At 36.3% G+C, this 15,139-nt stretch overlaps 1 long non-coding RNA gene across 2 annotated transcripts in view; it reads left to right on the top strand.

Moving 5' to 3' along the window:
* The window catches only part of LOC146996802 (uncharacterized), a 94,927-nt gene extending 80,054 nt beyond the window's left edge, over positions 1 to 14,873 (top strand). For both annotated transcript variants that reach the window (XR_015041473.1, XR_015041472.1), the window contains exon 2: positions 14,555 to 14,873. This is a non-coding gene — a long non-coding RNA (uncharacterized LOC146996802). The remainder of the gene's footprint in view (positions 1 to 14,554) is intronic.
* The last annotated feature ends 266 nt before the right edge of the window (positions 14,874 to 15,139 follow it).

The raw sequence follows: 15,139 nt of genomic DNA, 5'->3' as shown, positions 1-15,139 counted from the left end.
CAATAGGTGCAATTCCATTTCTGATATTATCTCTATCAAGAACGCCATAGAGTAACAGCCTCTACTTAAAGACTCCCTTTCTCTCCGGTTTCCACGTCCAAAGCGACGTGCTCTCATACTATTTGGAGCTCCAAAAGAATTCACGGGAGAGCAAGGAGCAGATACGATTTCTCAACTGGTTCATAACACAGAGCAAGACGCTATTTTTTCTCGTAATTCTGTCAAGAGTAGAGACTCAGCCAAAATTGGATTCTTGATATAGACCACGTTCTAGAAGAGATTATCCTTTCTCTACATAGAATCTACTTGGGCTTTAATTTATGCCAGATTAAAAAATTCTTTAATATTATTATTAATTATATCTATAACTTCCAGGAATTTGGACATATAAGTAGAACTTGCAAGTCCAATCCGGTGTGTGCCAGTTGCGATCAGGGGCATTCGATTGAGAATTGTACTGCGAAGGCAGAGCACTGTAACAACTGCTCTCACTCAAACGCTCTCAAGGGCACTGATTACAGTGTAAATCACCAGGCAAACGTAAAAGCATGCCACACGTACAAGCACATTATTCAACAATGTCGGGTCTATTCATAGACCAGCACCAGCAGGGATTTGCTCTCCCTCGTCTTCTAGGAGGATTGAAATGCATGCAATGTAATCTTCAGCGATCAGCGATCACGTCCTGCTACACTGAATATTACTCAGATTATGGGACAGATGAAAGCAGACCTCCCCATGGTTCAAGAACCATATTCCACCTACTGCAAGATCATAGGTTTGCCCAACACAAGCAATTGCTTTTTGCCTGGAAACTCCTTAGCAGTATCATTTACGAAGGTCCTCTTTCTCCAACATTACTCCTGAGCACTGAACGTTCAGTCTCTATTATCCTGGAGACATGCGATCAAAAACTCTCAGCCACTTCATCGTATTTCCCTCCGAGAGTGGATATTGAGGTACCAATAAGAGAACTTGAGGAAACACTACCATTTCCGGCATCATACGGAATTTTTGAGGCAGACTATAACGCCACGAGCCCCGTATGGCGAGGCAAGAAAGAGGATGCCAGAGCCAACCACAGGATTGCCTTCATGGCTACTAACAATTTGATCCAAATTAACGATTTAGTCTCTCCCGCAACCTTTTGAACAACCAGATCAGAAGGTTGGCCTGATCTTACCATCAATACGGCCCTCGTGGCCCTTTACATTCAGAACTGAAGGGTCAAAGATATCCCCACAACAAGCGATGATCGCCTAATTACTTATAGCATAGATATACTAATCATATATCTGGTGAAAAAACGTTACAAGACTATATATGGAGGTCACAAAATGTTCCTAGACTGCCTTGCACCGAGAGACCCGTACATGACTGTTTTTCTCAATAGCAGCTACAATCAGCAAACCCTCGATGAAGCCTATGATCAACTCATCCAGACGATTGACGTAGCTTGTCGTACAGCTTACAAAATCAAAGCGTATAAGAGCAACCCTAGAACACACTGGTGGATCTCAGGCCTACAAAAAGAACGAAGCCGTCTAAGAGCTCTACGAAGGCGTGCGCAGGTCACCCAAGAACAAGCTCATAGAAACTTACGTATGAAGGAATTTAGGACGGCCGTACCATCTGTAAAAAACACATATACCAAGCGAAGCTCTCTTTATGGAGAATTTCTGTACCGAAACTACGCATTCTTATGGACAAGCTTACAAAATATCGATGAATAAAGTGTTCAGGCCTACCTCACTTCCACGGAGTATCCGTTCCACTGCCGATTCAACAGCAGAGGTAGCCAAATTGCTCCTTGACAATATCTTTCCTGACAACAATCTGGATGAAGACCTCGAAAAACATCGTTTCCTAAGCCATAATTTAGAGAATTACTCTACATTTGGTATGCAAGACACTGAACCACATCCATCCAGAGCAGAAGTTTAACACTCTGACCTCGTAAAGCACCAGGTCCGGATGGAGTACGTAATCAAGTGATTAAAATCATTTTCCAAAATTTCCAGTCTTAATCTTGGCTTTTCTGACTGCATGCTGGCGTCTCCGGTATTTTCCCGCTAGTACTAAAACAGCTGAACTGCCCCTTTTTCTAAACCCAAGACAAGACTCTTTCCTTCCATCCTCGTATAGGCCAGTTTGTCTCCTGCCTGCTCCAGGTAAATTACTTGACCGAGTTGTACTCGGCAGACTTGTATACTTCATTGAACGATCTAAGAACATTCATCAGAATCAATTGTATTTCAAACCAGGTATGTCCACGGACGACGCATTGATTCAGCTTTTGGATATAATACTCACTAACAAAATGGAAGATAGGCATACAGCAGTCATATCCTTCGATGTTCAAGGAGCTTTCGACTCGCTGTGGTGGCCTGATATAATGAACAGTTTGGCTGCCCTCAAATGCTCTGCTTCCATAAGACACCTTGTAAGGATCTTAAGTTTTACTAACGTTTATTTTATTTTAAATCTTTACTATCACTTCTTATTTTCTACTTCCGGCCAGAATTAAAAGCGTTAACTTATTTATGCAAAATTTGTCTGGCGAACGCCAAGTACTTAAGTTGTGGCTTTTTGCCAAGCGAGAGAGAGGAAGGAGTTAGACGAAGCAGGCCGCTTGCCTTAGAAGTTTTACTCAGTTGCTTGTTGCCTTCCAGGCCAGAGGTTTAATCCTCTTGAAAATTTTAAACGTATTGTAGTGTTAACAGTTCTCTGTACTACATACGGCTTCCTGTTAATATAAGGCCATCTTCCACGTTTATTATTTCATAGTTAAGTTAGAGTTTAGTTCTATTTTTATATTCTTACGTTTAGACCACAAGTAGTGGATCTTTGTATTCCGAAGTACGGAAATTATTGTAAATAGAGAAAAATAAAGGGTTTTGTATACCCTTCTTGTGTATCCTGTCTACTTCCCACATTTATTGAACATAGCTTTAGTAAGCTCCCTGTTCAGAGTCAGGTCCTTGCATGTTCCCAAAGAAAGTAAGACGGAACATTGAACCAGATAACCTGATTCACAGCTATCTTTACGAAAGACAAGTTTTAATGACGTTAGACAGAGAATTGGTAAGGAAGGCTCTTAAGAGGGGATGCCTGCAAGGTTCCTATCTTGGACCCGTCCTTGGGAACATAGTTGCTAACTCAGTTTTCTCAGCCTTTGAAAAGAAAGAAGGAGTAAGACTTTTAGCATACGCAGACGACTTTTTACTAATTGTAGCAGGCTAAAGCGACCTTGAAATGTGAACTCAGGATTACCTTAATTTATTTGCTGACTGGGTAAGAGAGCATAAACTTAAACTCTCGGTGCCATAAACACAAGTAGTCATAGTTAGTCGAGGCTCTCCATTACGTAGAAATCCCTGTCTTAAACTCTTGGGGTCATCCATTAAATGTGTGAAACAACTTAAGTACCTAGGAGTAGTAATAGAAAATAGACTTTCCTGGCAATCACACATCTCTTCTTTAAAGTTAAGAATCAACTGACTGACTACTTTCATGCGATCAACAACCTCGTTAAGATGGGGTATCCCATGTCACTTACTTAGAATATGGTACAAGGCAGTGGTGGAAAGAATTATTCTGTATTCCACTGCTATTTGGCGAACTAACAACTCTTCCCAAATGAGACGTTCACTACTCTCTATGCAGTGACACCAGCTTCTTCTCATTTACAAAGCTTATCGTACCACGTCCACAGCAGCCTTACAAATCATCGCAGGCCCGTCGCCTCTGGACTTATTAGTTGAACCAGATGCTGCGGTGGTTAACGTAAGCAGGCTACGACGCACCATGAGTCTCTGGGGACAAAGCTATATACATACTGATTATGAGCATCACATACCGCAAGCTCCCTGCCACCCTGCTAAGAATAATCTTGTAGACACTATCTACTTTAATAGAACACAGAGCGAGGGACTTGCAAATGGTGTTTTAACTGATGGCTCTAAAACTCCAGGGGGGCACGGGAAGCGGATTCTGTATACTTTCTGGAGGAGCTTTAACGTATGATTGGAAAAGAAAGCTCGCTTCTAAAAACTCTGTCTTTCAGGCGGAGCTCATAACAATCAGAGCAGCTCTTTTCTACCTGAAGAATAATCCCACATTGCCCAATATCATCTGCACAGACTCAGCCTCAATCCTCTCTGCGATAACTGGAATTCGTTCTCGCAGCCTTATCGTCAGCAGCATTACAGACATTCTAACCACATGCCTGCTTCGCAAAGACCCTCACTCATCTGGGTGCCCACTCATACGGGAATAGAAGGAAATGAGAGAGCAGGTGTTGTCGCAAAGGAAGCAGCGGATTCCTCCACTTTGCGAGAAGTCCCGACCCTTAGCCCAGTCTCGGACCTAAAGAGTCGAACATTCTATCAGATCCTAAGAAGATGGCAAAAACGTTAGGATCAAGCCTCCACAGGGAGACGTGTTTACAATCTCATTCCCAAGGTCAAGACAGCAATCACATGACCTATTTCCACACTGGTCATGGGCCCTTCACTTTATACCTCTGCTGCTTTCACTTGAAAGAGAATGGTAACTGTAAATGTGGGGAGGAGGGTCATCCAGACCATTTTGTGCTCTCCTGCCCACACACAGCACTTAAAAGCCTCAAGCAACCAGGAGCCAGATTCTGGCCGTCTTGATTCCAGAATCTACAAAGTAACAGAGTTGCCCAGCGGAAAGTGAAAACAATAATTGACTATTGTACTAGCAATTACTCTTCTAACGCTTGAAGATAGTAGCCATAAAAGTCTATATAAGCTAGTTCAATATGTCAGCAACAGAATATGTGATAGGTATGTTCAATATGTAATTTTGTATTTATGCTGTGCCAGGTTTTCATACACAAATTTCCTACTGTATCTGAATGCTATAATGTATCTGTACATGTTTATATTATTTATTTATGGTACATAATTTATACTAAGGATCACGCGTACCTCAATGGCATGCTTCATGTAAACTTTAACTATCATGATAACGTATATATATATATATATCAATATGAATGAGAGTATGTATACTTTTATTTGTTTCGGAATATATGTATGTAAGAGTGTATACGAGTTGGTATCTATATGTATATACATATATTTTGATTGTACGCTTCTTCAAGTGCTTTGTATGCACATGCATATTTCTTTTTTGCATTTTATAAATGTCATTTGCTCAGCGGTGGCTGCCCAGGGCTGCGGCCTGGCAGCTAGTGGTTGACTCCCGCTCAGTTTGTAACCAATTCTGCAGGGATGTATCTATACCTGGGTCGGAAGCCAACTTAGCGGCTTACTCTCCTAACTACTATACAGATTGGGCGGTTCCATTAAGTCTAAATATTTCAACCAAAAATCATTTTAAAATGTAATAACAGATGAAACAAAGAAGTAATTAGATCGTTAAAATTTTATGATTATAGTTTATGGAGGTTTTTTTTAATGGGATTAGCTTGCTCTTTGTTATTAAACAGATTCAACCTCTGAAATACAGTTGCAGGAAAAACAAAGAAATAAATGAATGAATACTTACCCCTCAGTTGTAGAATTTGGTGGCTAATTAGTTATAGCAAACAGCAAATGGAAAAATATTGTTCCATGCGAGGTTAGTTGCAATCATCAAACGCAAGACAGTACACGGCATCTCTTTAAAATCAAAGATTTCAGAACGACATTTAAAACAGTAAGCAAATATATATATATATATATATATAATATGTATTCTAACATATGTATATTACTACTTAAGTTAGAAATAAATAGAATTAAATTCAACGCTATTTATATCTGGTCACGTGTTCTATCTTTATGTACACTATGCTTCAAATGCTTACTTTTAAAAATGTTTCATTCAATTCTGTATCTTCTAGAAATGTAACCTGAATGTTTATCAATAGCGATGAATCAGCATAAATGAATTACGCATGTGTGTATTATATTTAGCATTTATGAGCTTTTATCGATAAATTGAAATAAATCCACAAAATGAGCTATATAAACAATTTTCAAGATACCATGATATTGGATGATATCACTGAGAGTGTTATGAAATGTTGTGACAGCATTGTAAATATTTTGTGTTTGATCTTCTCCGATTGCGGTGATTTATACCAGACGGCACACCGCGTAAAATCAGTTACGCTATCAGTTGCGTAATAGAATGTCAAAGAAGCAATCTTATGATATATCGCACTAATGATATAACTTATCTAATGATATAACGCACTGTATTTGCCAGGTGGCAGAAAAGCAGTAAGTTGTAATACTTCTACCGCAATTGATTTATTTACATTCAATATGTACATACTGAATGTAAATAAATGTATAGTAGAACAATTGTGGGCATATAAATTAAGGTACCATCACGCAACGATGCAGATCAATGCGTCCGCTCATTGTGTTTTTCTCTTAGACACAGTTAGAATTTGCTTGTGTGCTGTTGCTTGTTAATTTGTGTTATTCTAGAACAGTAACGGCGAACTTATGGCACGCGTGCCACAGTTGGAACGCAGAGCCTCATCAGTCGGTACGCGATTAAAATATTACATCCTTATTACTTACTTAAATATTACTTCCTTAAAAGGTAATGGGCATGCGGCCTCCAAAAGGTTCTTCACCACTGTTCTAGAACAATTAAAATAACTGTTATTAGTTCTTTAAATCGTTATCTAGAATAAATGAAATAACTTTTCTTAAATTTGCTTATTTAGTTTGTTTTTACCGTATTGCACTTCATTTCTTATATGCATGGACATTCGCTACAGCGACTGCTCATTATAATTATCGTTTATTAAACCAGCTGATGCAAAATGTACTCAGCTGAGAAAAGAATATTACATCCATTTTAAGCGCCCAGCTTAACTCATTATATTCAAACTGGTCTCGAACCCAAATGAAGGGGCTGGCTGCAACGTTGCTTTTTATGGTTTTTTACCCATGCATAACCGGGGATATGAACCAATTTTCTCAGAAAATCCTCCGCAGAGGCATTATTTCCTTCAAACAGCTTTGTATATTCAAATAACTTCTAGAGGATGGCAGGGTTGCTATAACGAATGTCAACTGCATTAATTATTGTTTGAAATAATCGTCAAGGAAAAATTTTTTAAATATTCCAAATTTGATGATCTGGTTGAAAATCTGCTATTTTTGAATATTACTAATTTAAAAGAAATAACATAAGCAGGACGTATAAGTTGCTCTCCGTGTATTCGGTCATTACTTTTCTTATTTCTTAGTGGCTGAGTGGATCTTGAAACTGTTTAGTTCATTCCAGGTTCTATTCTCTGAGAATGGTCTAGCTCTAGATTTTACGTTTTTGATTTCCACCTGTAATATAATTACGACTTAGTCCCTTTTAAAAAGACTTTCGTGAACGTATCCTAACTAATGCAGGTAGACTCCTTATATTTTGTCATATTAAATTCACTAACAAGTATATTTGCATAACATGCCGAAACACATCAGATTTGTTAAGAGGAAAAAATGAATACGTAATAGCTAAAAAACATTTTTAAATAGTCAGAAATATTCTCTGTAGAAGATTTGAATATCAAATTCGATAAAGAGTGAATAATTTATTCAGAATATAGTATCAGAATGTAGAACGGTCAAATAAATATTCGAAATCTTCTGTTCAGTTTTAAATGCAATTAAGCTTACATTTGACTTTTTATTTATATTGCTGGAGCTGATGTGATATTTCAATGAGAAACCAGTTCAACTAGCATTTCTTTATGCGCATAGGTATACAAATGCAAATAGCACAAGCCTGAAAGATAAGTTATTCACTCATTCCAAATGTGATCCACTGGAAAGCATTAAATAATCTTTGAACTAACTTCCTCAACGTTTAGACGGTACTTTCAGAGACGCAGAAATAGTTAATGGTGCCTATTTTAACATTATTATACATTTTTCAAACATTTATTAGTTTCGCTTTTTGTCAGAGAACATTTTAACTGATCTGAGAAGCATCCATCTGAAAATTATGTATGTAGAAGCAGTTACTGGAATATTTCATTCATTAAATAGAAATATGATAAAGCGTACTTGTTGAAAAGTTCCAAAGGAATTCATTCGCATTCCTGAAAGAAATATAAATTTATTATATATATATATATATATATATATGTCTTGAAGCACAAATTATTTATTATCTGGAAAACATTGTCATTAAATGATATTTAATTTAGAATTACTTCGCAAGTAAAATTGTGTGTATCTTTACTATACGTCTTAAATTTTAAATTCAATTTGCACGAAATTTTATTGAAACAACAGTAATTGGTACTAGCTGAATCTCTATCTGCATTATTATTGGTTTATATAGCAGAATATAGTAGTGCGTATTAGTTTACTGACTGATTTCTTCATTTAGTGCAAAAATTAGAGGAATAATTTCTTCTATTACGATTATTAATTTTTAACTCAGGTAAGACATGGGTATTTATATTGTTTCTGTCTTCCAATATTAGTAGATTACCTCTTTCAGTTTATTCTAAGCAACGTTCTCAGTAATTAATCTTTTAAAGTTCCTCATGTCTTGCGAAGGTATAATTCACAAATTCCTTTACGCTGAGATATGAAATAGACATAAAAGACGACAAAGTACAACATTTCAGGAAAATTTTCAATACTCGAATGTAATGTAAAATGAAGCCAAATTAAAACAAAAGCTGTTATTACATAACGTAATATGTATATTTATCTTATAAGGGTCGACGCGCATTCAGGGCCGTTCAGACTGGGGTTTATCTGAGTTAACAGATTTAGTTCCATGTAACGACTAGCTCCGCTATGCGTGTATTTCAGATTTTGCAAGTTGCTGCGCTATGGGGAAAAACTGGTTTTGGTGATGGGTCGGCTAAGTTAGTTGTCTCCGTTAGCTGAGATAAACCTCAGTCTGAACGACCCTTTCGAGAGATTCAGGTTCATGTCCCGGTAAGGGACTGAAATGAAGAATTAATTTAAAGAAAAAGGATTAAAAATATATGTAACATAATGTTTCGTATATGATACATTTTAAATACATGAAAAATATTTTGAATTTTTGAATTTATTTATTTATTTATTTTTTTTTTTTTTTTTAAATTTAGATATTTTGAAATTTTTCGAATATATGAAAGTGTAAAAGAGAAAAATCGTTTTCAAAATTGGCATGAATGTTCCCTAGGTGTCTAGAATTTTTACATTTCCGATTAGTCATTGCCTCGACTTCGTCACAATTAGATAAATTTCCTATTTCTGTATGAAAAACAATCTTTGTCCATGATCGACTTTGAGCATGTTTGTTTTTTACATACTCTCGCGCATAGAGTTGAGTGGCCTGCATGGGTACACATGGATAATCCGAAAACCCGATAATGCGCACTCAGTTAATCAAGAGTATATTGGGTATATTTTAATAATTATTTTTTCGTTGTATCTTGAATGCGATTTGAGAGTTAGTTTTTATTAATAGAGAACGACTTTTAAAAATAAACAGAAAACGACTTTTTTTTTTTTTTTTTTTTTTTTTTTTTTTTTTTTTTTAAAGTTTTTGAAGAGCTTATTGAGGTCATTATGTTTTAATTGAAAATGAGGTTATTCAGGCTTTATCCTGTTAAATTAAATTAATTTTAAATAAATGATACGCACCTTAAAATATACTAATTTAACTATAAATAAAAATATTGTATTGTAAAGATAAATAAAAATATTGTACTTTTGAAGAAAAAGTTTGTAAATTAACTACCCCATGAGTAGCCGAGAGATTAAACCACCGAATATAGAGATAATTTATACTATAGAATGCACGAAATAACACTGAAATATTCAATAAGAAGAGTCATATTATAAGATTTTTTAAAAGTGCAAAATTTACTTTAAATAATCTTTATAGAAACAACACATTATCCCTAATATTTGAAGACTATATTTTAAATGCGTTTCAGTTATGCTTAATTTCAACGTATTAAATGATATAATGAGATTATTCAGAAAATATAAGTATAATGTGAACACATTCTCTTCCTATGATTAAATTCCATAAAATACTCCATAAGAATATCAGTTCAGCTTTCAAGATTTCACGTAAAATGGTTCAAAACTGGTAACCGAAGGCAGTTTTAAAGATATCCCTAAGGCTTTCTGAAAAAATATGAAATGATCTTTCCACGTTCTTGCATAACCCTTAGTTGAATATTTATTAATAGAATTAGTCAAGTAATTTATCATTTGAATTATATTTAGCGGACAGCCGAAAATTGCGCTTGAAACATTTTTCGTTGAACACATTGACTCGTTAGCTGAAGGATCTTGGAATTAAATATTCGTTCTGGTTTCTAGATTCTATAGATGGCTGTTGAAATCATTCAACGTTTTGTACTAAATTGCTTGAGAGAAGGTGCATCTACATTCAAAACCTGTTCAATTCTGCAGACGATCCGCAACAAATGGAGTAAAAAAAAAAACGCAATGACCTTTAACGAAACCTTTAGGATTCCAAAGTATTTGAATATAATCGATGTATATGTACATTTTGTGCTGTAGAAATTACATTTTGATGAATGAAATGTGTCGTGTTGAAAGTGTAAATATTATTTCGTTTCCTGAGGTAAAAAAAATTAAATGTTTCCCAAAATGAAAAATAACCATCTGACATAATGAAGGCGTCGCGCATCCTGTTTTTTAACATTGATAATAATCGAATAAACGCTAAAAAATAAAAGTGATATCCAGCAAATAGTTAATAATAATATGATAATGTATGCAATTTTTTAAAAAATTTAGCAGAAATTTGAAGATGTATTCTATGTAGGAGCAGACTTCTCCAGCACTTCACTGCATTGTTTTATGTGATAATATACTGCTAAACTTGCTGTTGAAAGAATAGGCAGATATTTGTCAACAAACAGCCTTAATCTGCATGCTATAGCTGTAGAATTATCAACAATTTGAAAATTTACGTGGTGAGTTAAGCCTAACTAAGCACCATTTGTTTATTTGCCGCCTTGTTGCTCGCTTGTTTGTTTTTGCATAGAAATTTTAATTTTAATTGTAAAAATGGTTCTCAGCTGTTTTATCTGTATTTGGTGTTGGATTTTTTACTATACAAATTTTAATGAAATATTTTGAGTTTTTATACATCTTTGTTTTGCTGCGACATGAGAACTGAATTAATTGAATGAAAAGTATATCTGTAATGAAATAAGTTCAAATAAATGCAGCAAAACGTGTATATAATTTAATAGGTAGTACAAGGAAGTCGTGGTGTCCACATCAGATTCCTTTTAATATGGAATAAAAATTATTAATCTGAATATTAGTTTCAGTCAAATTGTGGTATGGTATTATATGGCATATTAAATTAAGGCAAAGTACTCGAAGTTTATTAGCCTCAGAAGGAGGACTTTGTAAAGGAAACTGGCTCGTATACGTATTGTGTGTAGAGAAAACCACAAAAATGCCCATTCATCCAGCCCGTTTGACGAAATTCGAACCCTGGTCCAAACCAGTGTTGAGAGACTGTACTGTTCGGCTGCGGGTGAGCCTTTATTCTGAGTAATCTAGACAATATTACATATTTCAACTTCTGCTATTAACAACCTGTTGATTGTTTGTTTTATTGATTATATCGAATCCACCTTTTATGTTATCTGTGTATTAATGTATTGTATGTATGTATGTAATATTAATGTATACTATATATAGTTATAGGTCATACAATGCGCATTGATATCGCTCTGCAATGTCTGTAAATGAAATTTTATTATTGTACGTATTAATTTATCGTCCCTGCGTTGACTATTATAATAGTGCACTATTAATGTATAATGTAATACAATGTATTAATACTGTAATTAAACATAGTAACAGCACTTTTTGATGTAAGTATCTCTATATTGTATAATAGGCATTGGTATTGTAGGAATCCGTAATAAGCCTGTTTTCCACCTTCTGCCCCTGTTTGCAATATTCTTTTTCTGGACAGTTGCGGGATTCGGACGATACCCGAATAGTCAGTGAAATCCGCCTTGGTGTACGGACCCTACTCTCATCTTTCACCTATCAAATGCCGGGATCTATCAAAGCAAAGGTTTATAAAGTAAATTATCAAAGCTTGTCTAGTTGCAATGTCATGCAACCTGAAATTAAGTAGGAGAAATACATCTGTTCTATTTAGTGTTGCTGTTCTCTAACCAAAGAAAAACACTCTCAATTTTTGACTGCAGAAATAATTTTCAAGAATCTCATTTTTTACCTTCGAAGTAAGGTTTACATTCATTCAGATTTGATGTGGTGCTACTGAGCTTAAGTAAAAAATTGATAAATATAAGCTTTACCATGCATTCCAGCAGAAGGACGATACTATTGTAGTCACTTCAGTGAATCATCGTATCAAACTGAAGGTAAGAAGACAAGAAATCATGTCATGTTGCTTCTAGCGAATCTTGCTTCATATTATAAAATGTTTTGATAGATGTGTTGGTGCTTTTCTTTTCTGTATAAGATTAGGCAAGTGTCAGCAATTGCATAAAGTTCTAATATCATGTGCTATCATCTTTTTTTACTAATGATCACTAAGAGACATTCCAGCGTTATTTACTCCTCTTAAGCATTCATATTACACAATTTTCCCTCGCGTATACATAGTGATATTTATTCCAGTATGCCAATAGATTTCACACCGAGAAAGTAAAGTGTTAAATATTGCAATTTCTTTCCGAGGTTTAAACAGAAAAATTCTGAATGCGGAACTTGTTATGAAATAATGTAAAAGCGTTTTCGATTTAATGTAAAAGTAAAGAACGCAGTCTATTATCAACAAAATGTCTCTACTAAGAATTCCAAAAGAATCAGAAACAATTTATTGTACTGCCTCTTTCATATAGCAGCATAAAAGTCAGCTAAAATACATTATGCATAAGCTGCCTAGACGGTACAGTCGTTAGGGAAGCCAACTCCGATCCAAAGAGCCTGGGTTCGAATCCCGGAGGAGGCACGGTTGTTAAATGTCCGGCTCTTCATAGGAGGCAGAGGTGACCGACCTACTAGGTGCTTCCATAATAAAGTGAACACCACTTCTGGCGTTAGTGGTGGCCGAAGGGCTTCTCAAACATACATCTTCCAAATCATTGTTTGGACAATTGATCCTCAGATTAAATGAAGGTGGAGATTTCCGAATAAGCAGCCACATCAGTCGGCAGCGTATTTTTACCTTACTACGTATTACACCTGCCTTAAAAGAAGCTGTATTACTGAAAATTCCGAGAACTTGGGGCACGGCATATGTGACAGATATTACAGATTCTTACTTATACCTGATGAAGATGAAGACCCGATACGACACGAGAGCTACTGGACATCGATCAACGAAGGAGACAAGGTGTGGTTGTGAAATCCGACTCGATTGAAAGGACTCTATCCTAAACTACAATCACATTCGGATGGTCCATACACAGTCCTAAACAGGCTGAAAGACGTCGTAGTTCGGATCCGTAAGTCATCGAACTCTAAGTGTTAAATTTCTTTTGGTAACGACAAATCTGCTGACCGATAATTTTATAGAATCAAGTAAAACTTTATCAATAATTTATGCGGTTTAGTATATAATAAGAGAAAGTTAATGTCTAAATAGTTTGGCATCCAATTTGCAGTACGTTCTAAAAAATCGACACACCAAGAAGGAATCATCCGATTGCTTTGAAATTTTGTATGCATAAATGTTTTCATGCAAGTGATTAAAATTTGGTGTCCAATGAATGAATACAACGATCTCCAGTTCAACGAAACTTCGCATCCTGCAGATGTATGTAAGGAGCTGTTCTTGAACGGTTGTTAAAAGGTTCTGTTGCATTGCGATTTAGGATACCTTTCAACGATTTAAAAAATGCCTCGCCGCAGGATTTGAGCTTATTATGAATAACTGTCAGAGTTTGAAAGAGTTTGTATCATTGGATTGAAAGAGGCAGATTGGGAAAATCGGAGAATCGCTCGTCATACTAGTCGAAGCGATAAAAAGATGCTGACAAGAATGGGTGGACAATCGCAGATTTCATCGTCATGATAATAATATTCGACCTAGATCAGCTATCAGAACGCTTTATTTATAGCTATCAACGATCAAACGTGCGACCCGCACGTGAGTGTTCACCATGACCATTCACAGACGTTTGGCAGAGCGAAATCTATGTTCGTACCGAGCTGTACGCCACCTGCCACTCACGCCTGAACACTGGGAGCCAGATTACAGTGGTGCTTGGCTCGATCCTGTTGGAATGATGCTTACAGGGGACGTATAGTCTTTAGCGACAAATTCCGCTTCCAACTGTGTCGTGACGATCTTCGAAGACTTATCCGGAGTGGCTCAGAACAGTGGGTCGATCCTGCTTTCACTATTGCACGCCACATAGGCCCTCAACCAGGAGTTATGGTCTGGGGTGCCATTTCCCTTGATAGCCGGACCACTTTAGTCGTCATTACAGGCACAATTGCAGCACAGCGGTACGTTGACGATATTCTGAGACCTATTTTGCTAATCTTCTTTTTGCCTTATTTTTCAGCAAGATAATGGCAGGCTACACAAGGCACGTGCTGCTAGGAACTGTCTTACAGCTTGTCAAACGCTTCCTTGGCCAGCCATATCTCTCTCCCATCGAGCATGGTTGGGATATGATGAGAAGTTGACTGTATCTATTGGGAATGTTGAAGACCTAGGCCGACAAATGGAGCAAATTTGGCAGAAATACCGCAGGAGACCATCCGAGAGTTTATCAGTCTATGCCTCTGTGCCCCGCCATGCGGCAGCTTGAATCCAGGCTAGAAGTGGGTCAACACTTCATTGAGCTCGTTACTTTGTAACTATGTAACCATGAAATAAATCGTTCATTTGTTCTGGAATTTTTATCATTTTCTGTTTTGTATATAATCTTCTTATCCGCCAAGTTTTATCTCCATCGGACAACGCCTTCTTTAGTGCGTCGATTTTTTTGTTACAGCGTGTATTTTGTTAAGTCCATATGCCCCTAAATTTGTACGCCGTACGTAATGACAGCCAAAAGTCTTAAAATTAGAAAAATGAATTAATTTAATATTAAATTCTAACGACAATCCTTTCGAGAAATTAATTGCAGGATAAAACTGTTAAC

This window comes from Stegodyphus dumicola, chromosome 6 (assembly GCF_044657685.1).
Source record: "Stegodyphus dumicola isolate Sdum_Otavi_A_Nest chromosome 6, ASM4465768v1".
Lineage (NCBI taxonomy): Eukaryota > Metazoa > Arthropoda > Arachnida > Araneae > Eresidae > Stegodyphus > Stegodyphus dumicola.
This window is presented reverse-complemented; position numbering and strand designations above follow the sequence as displayed.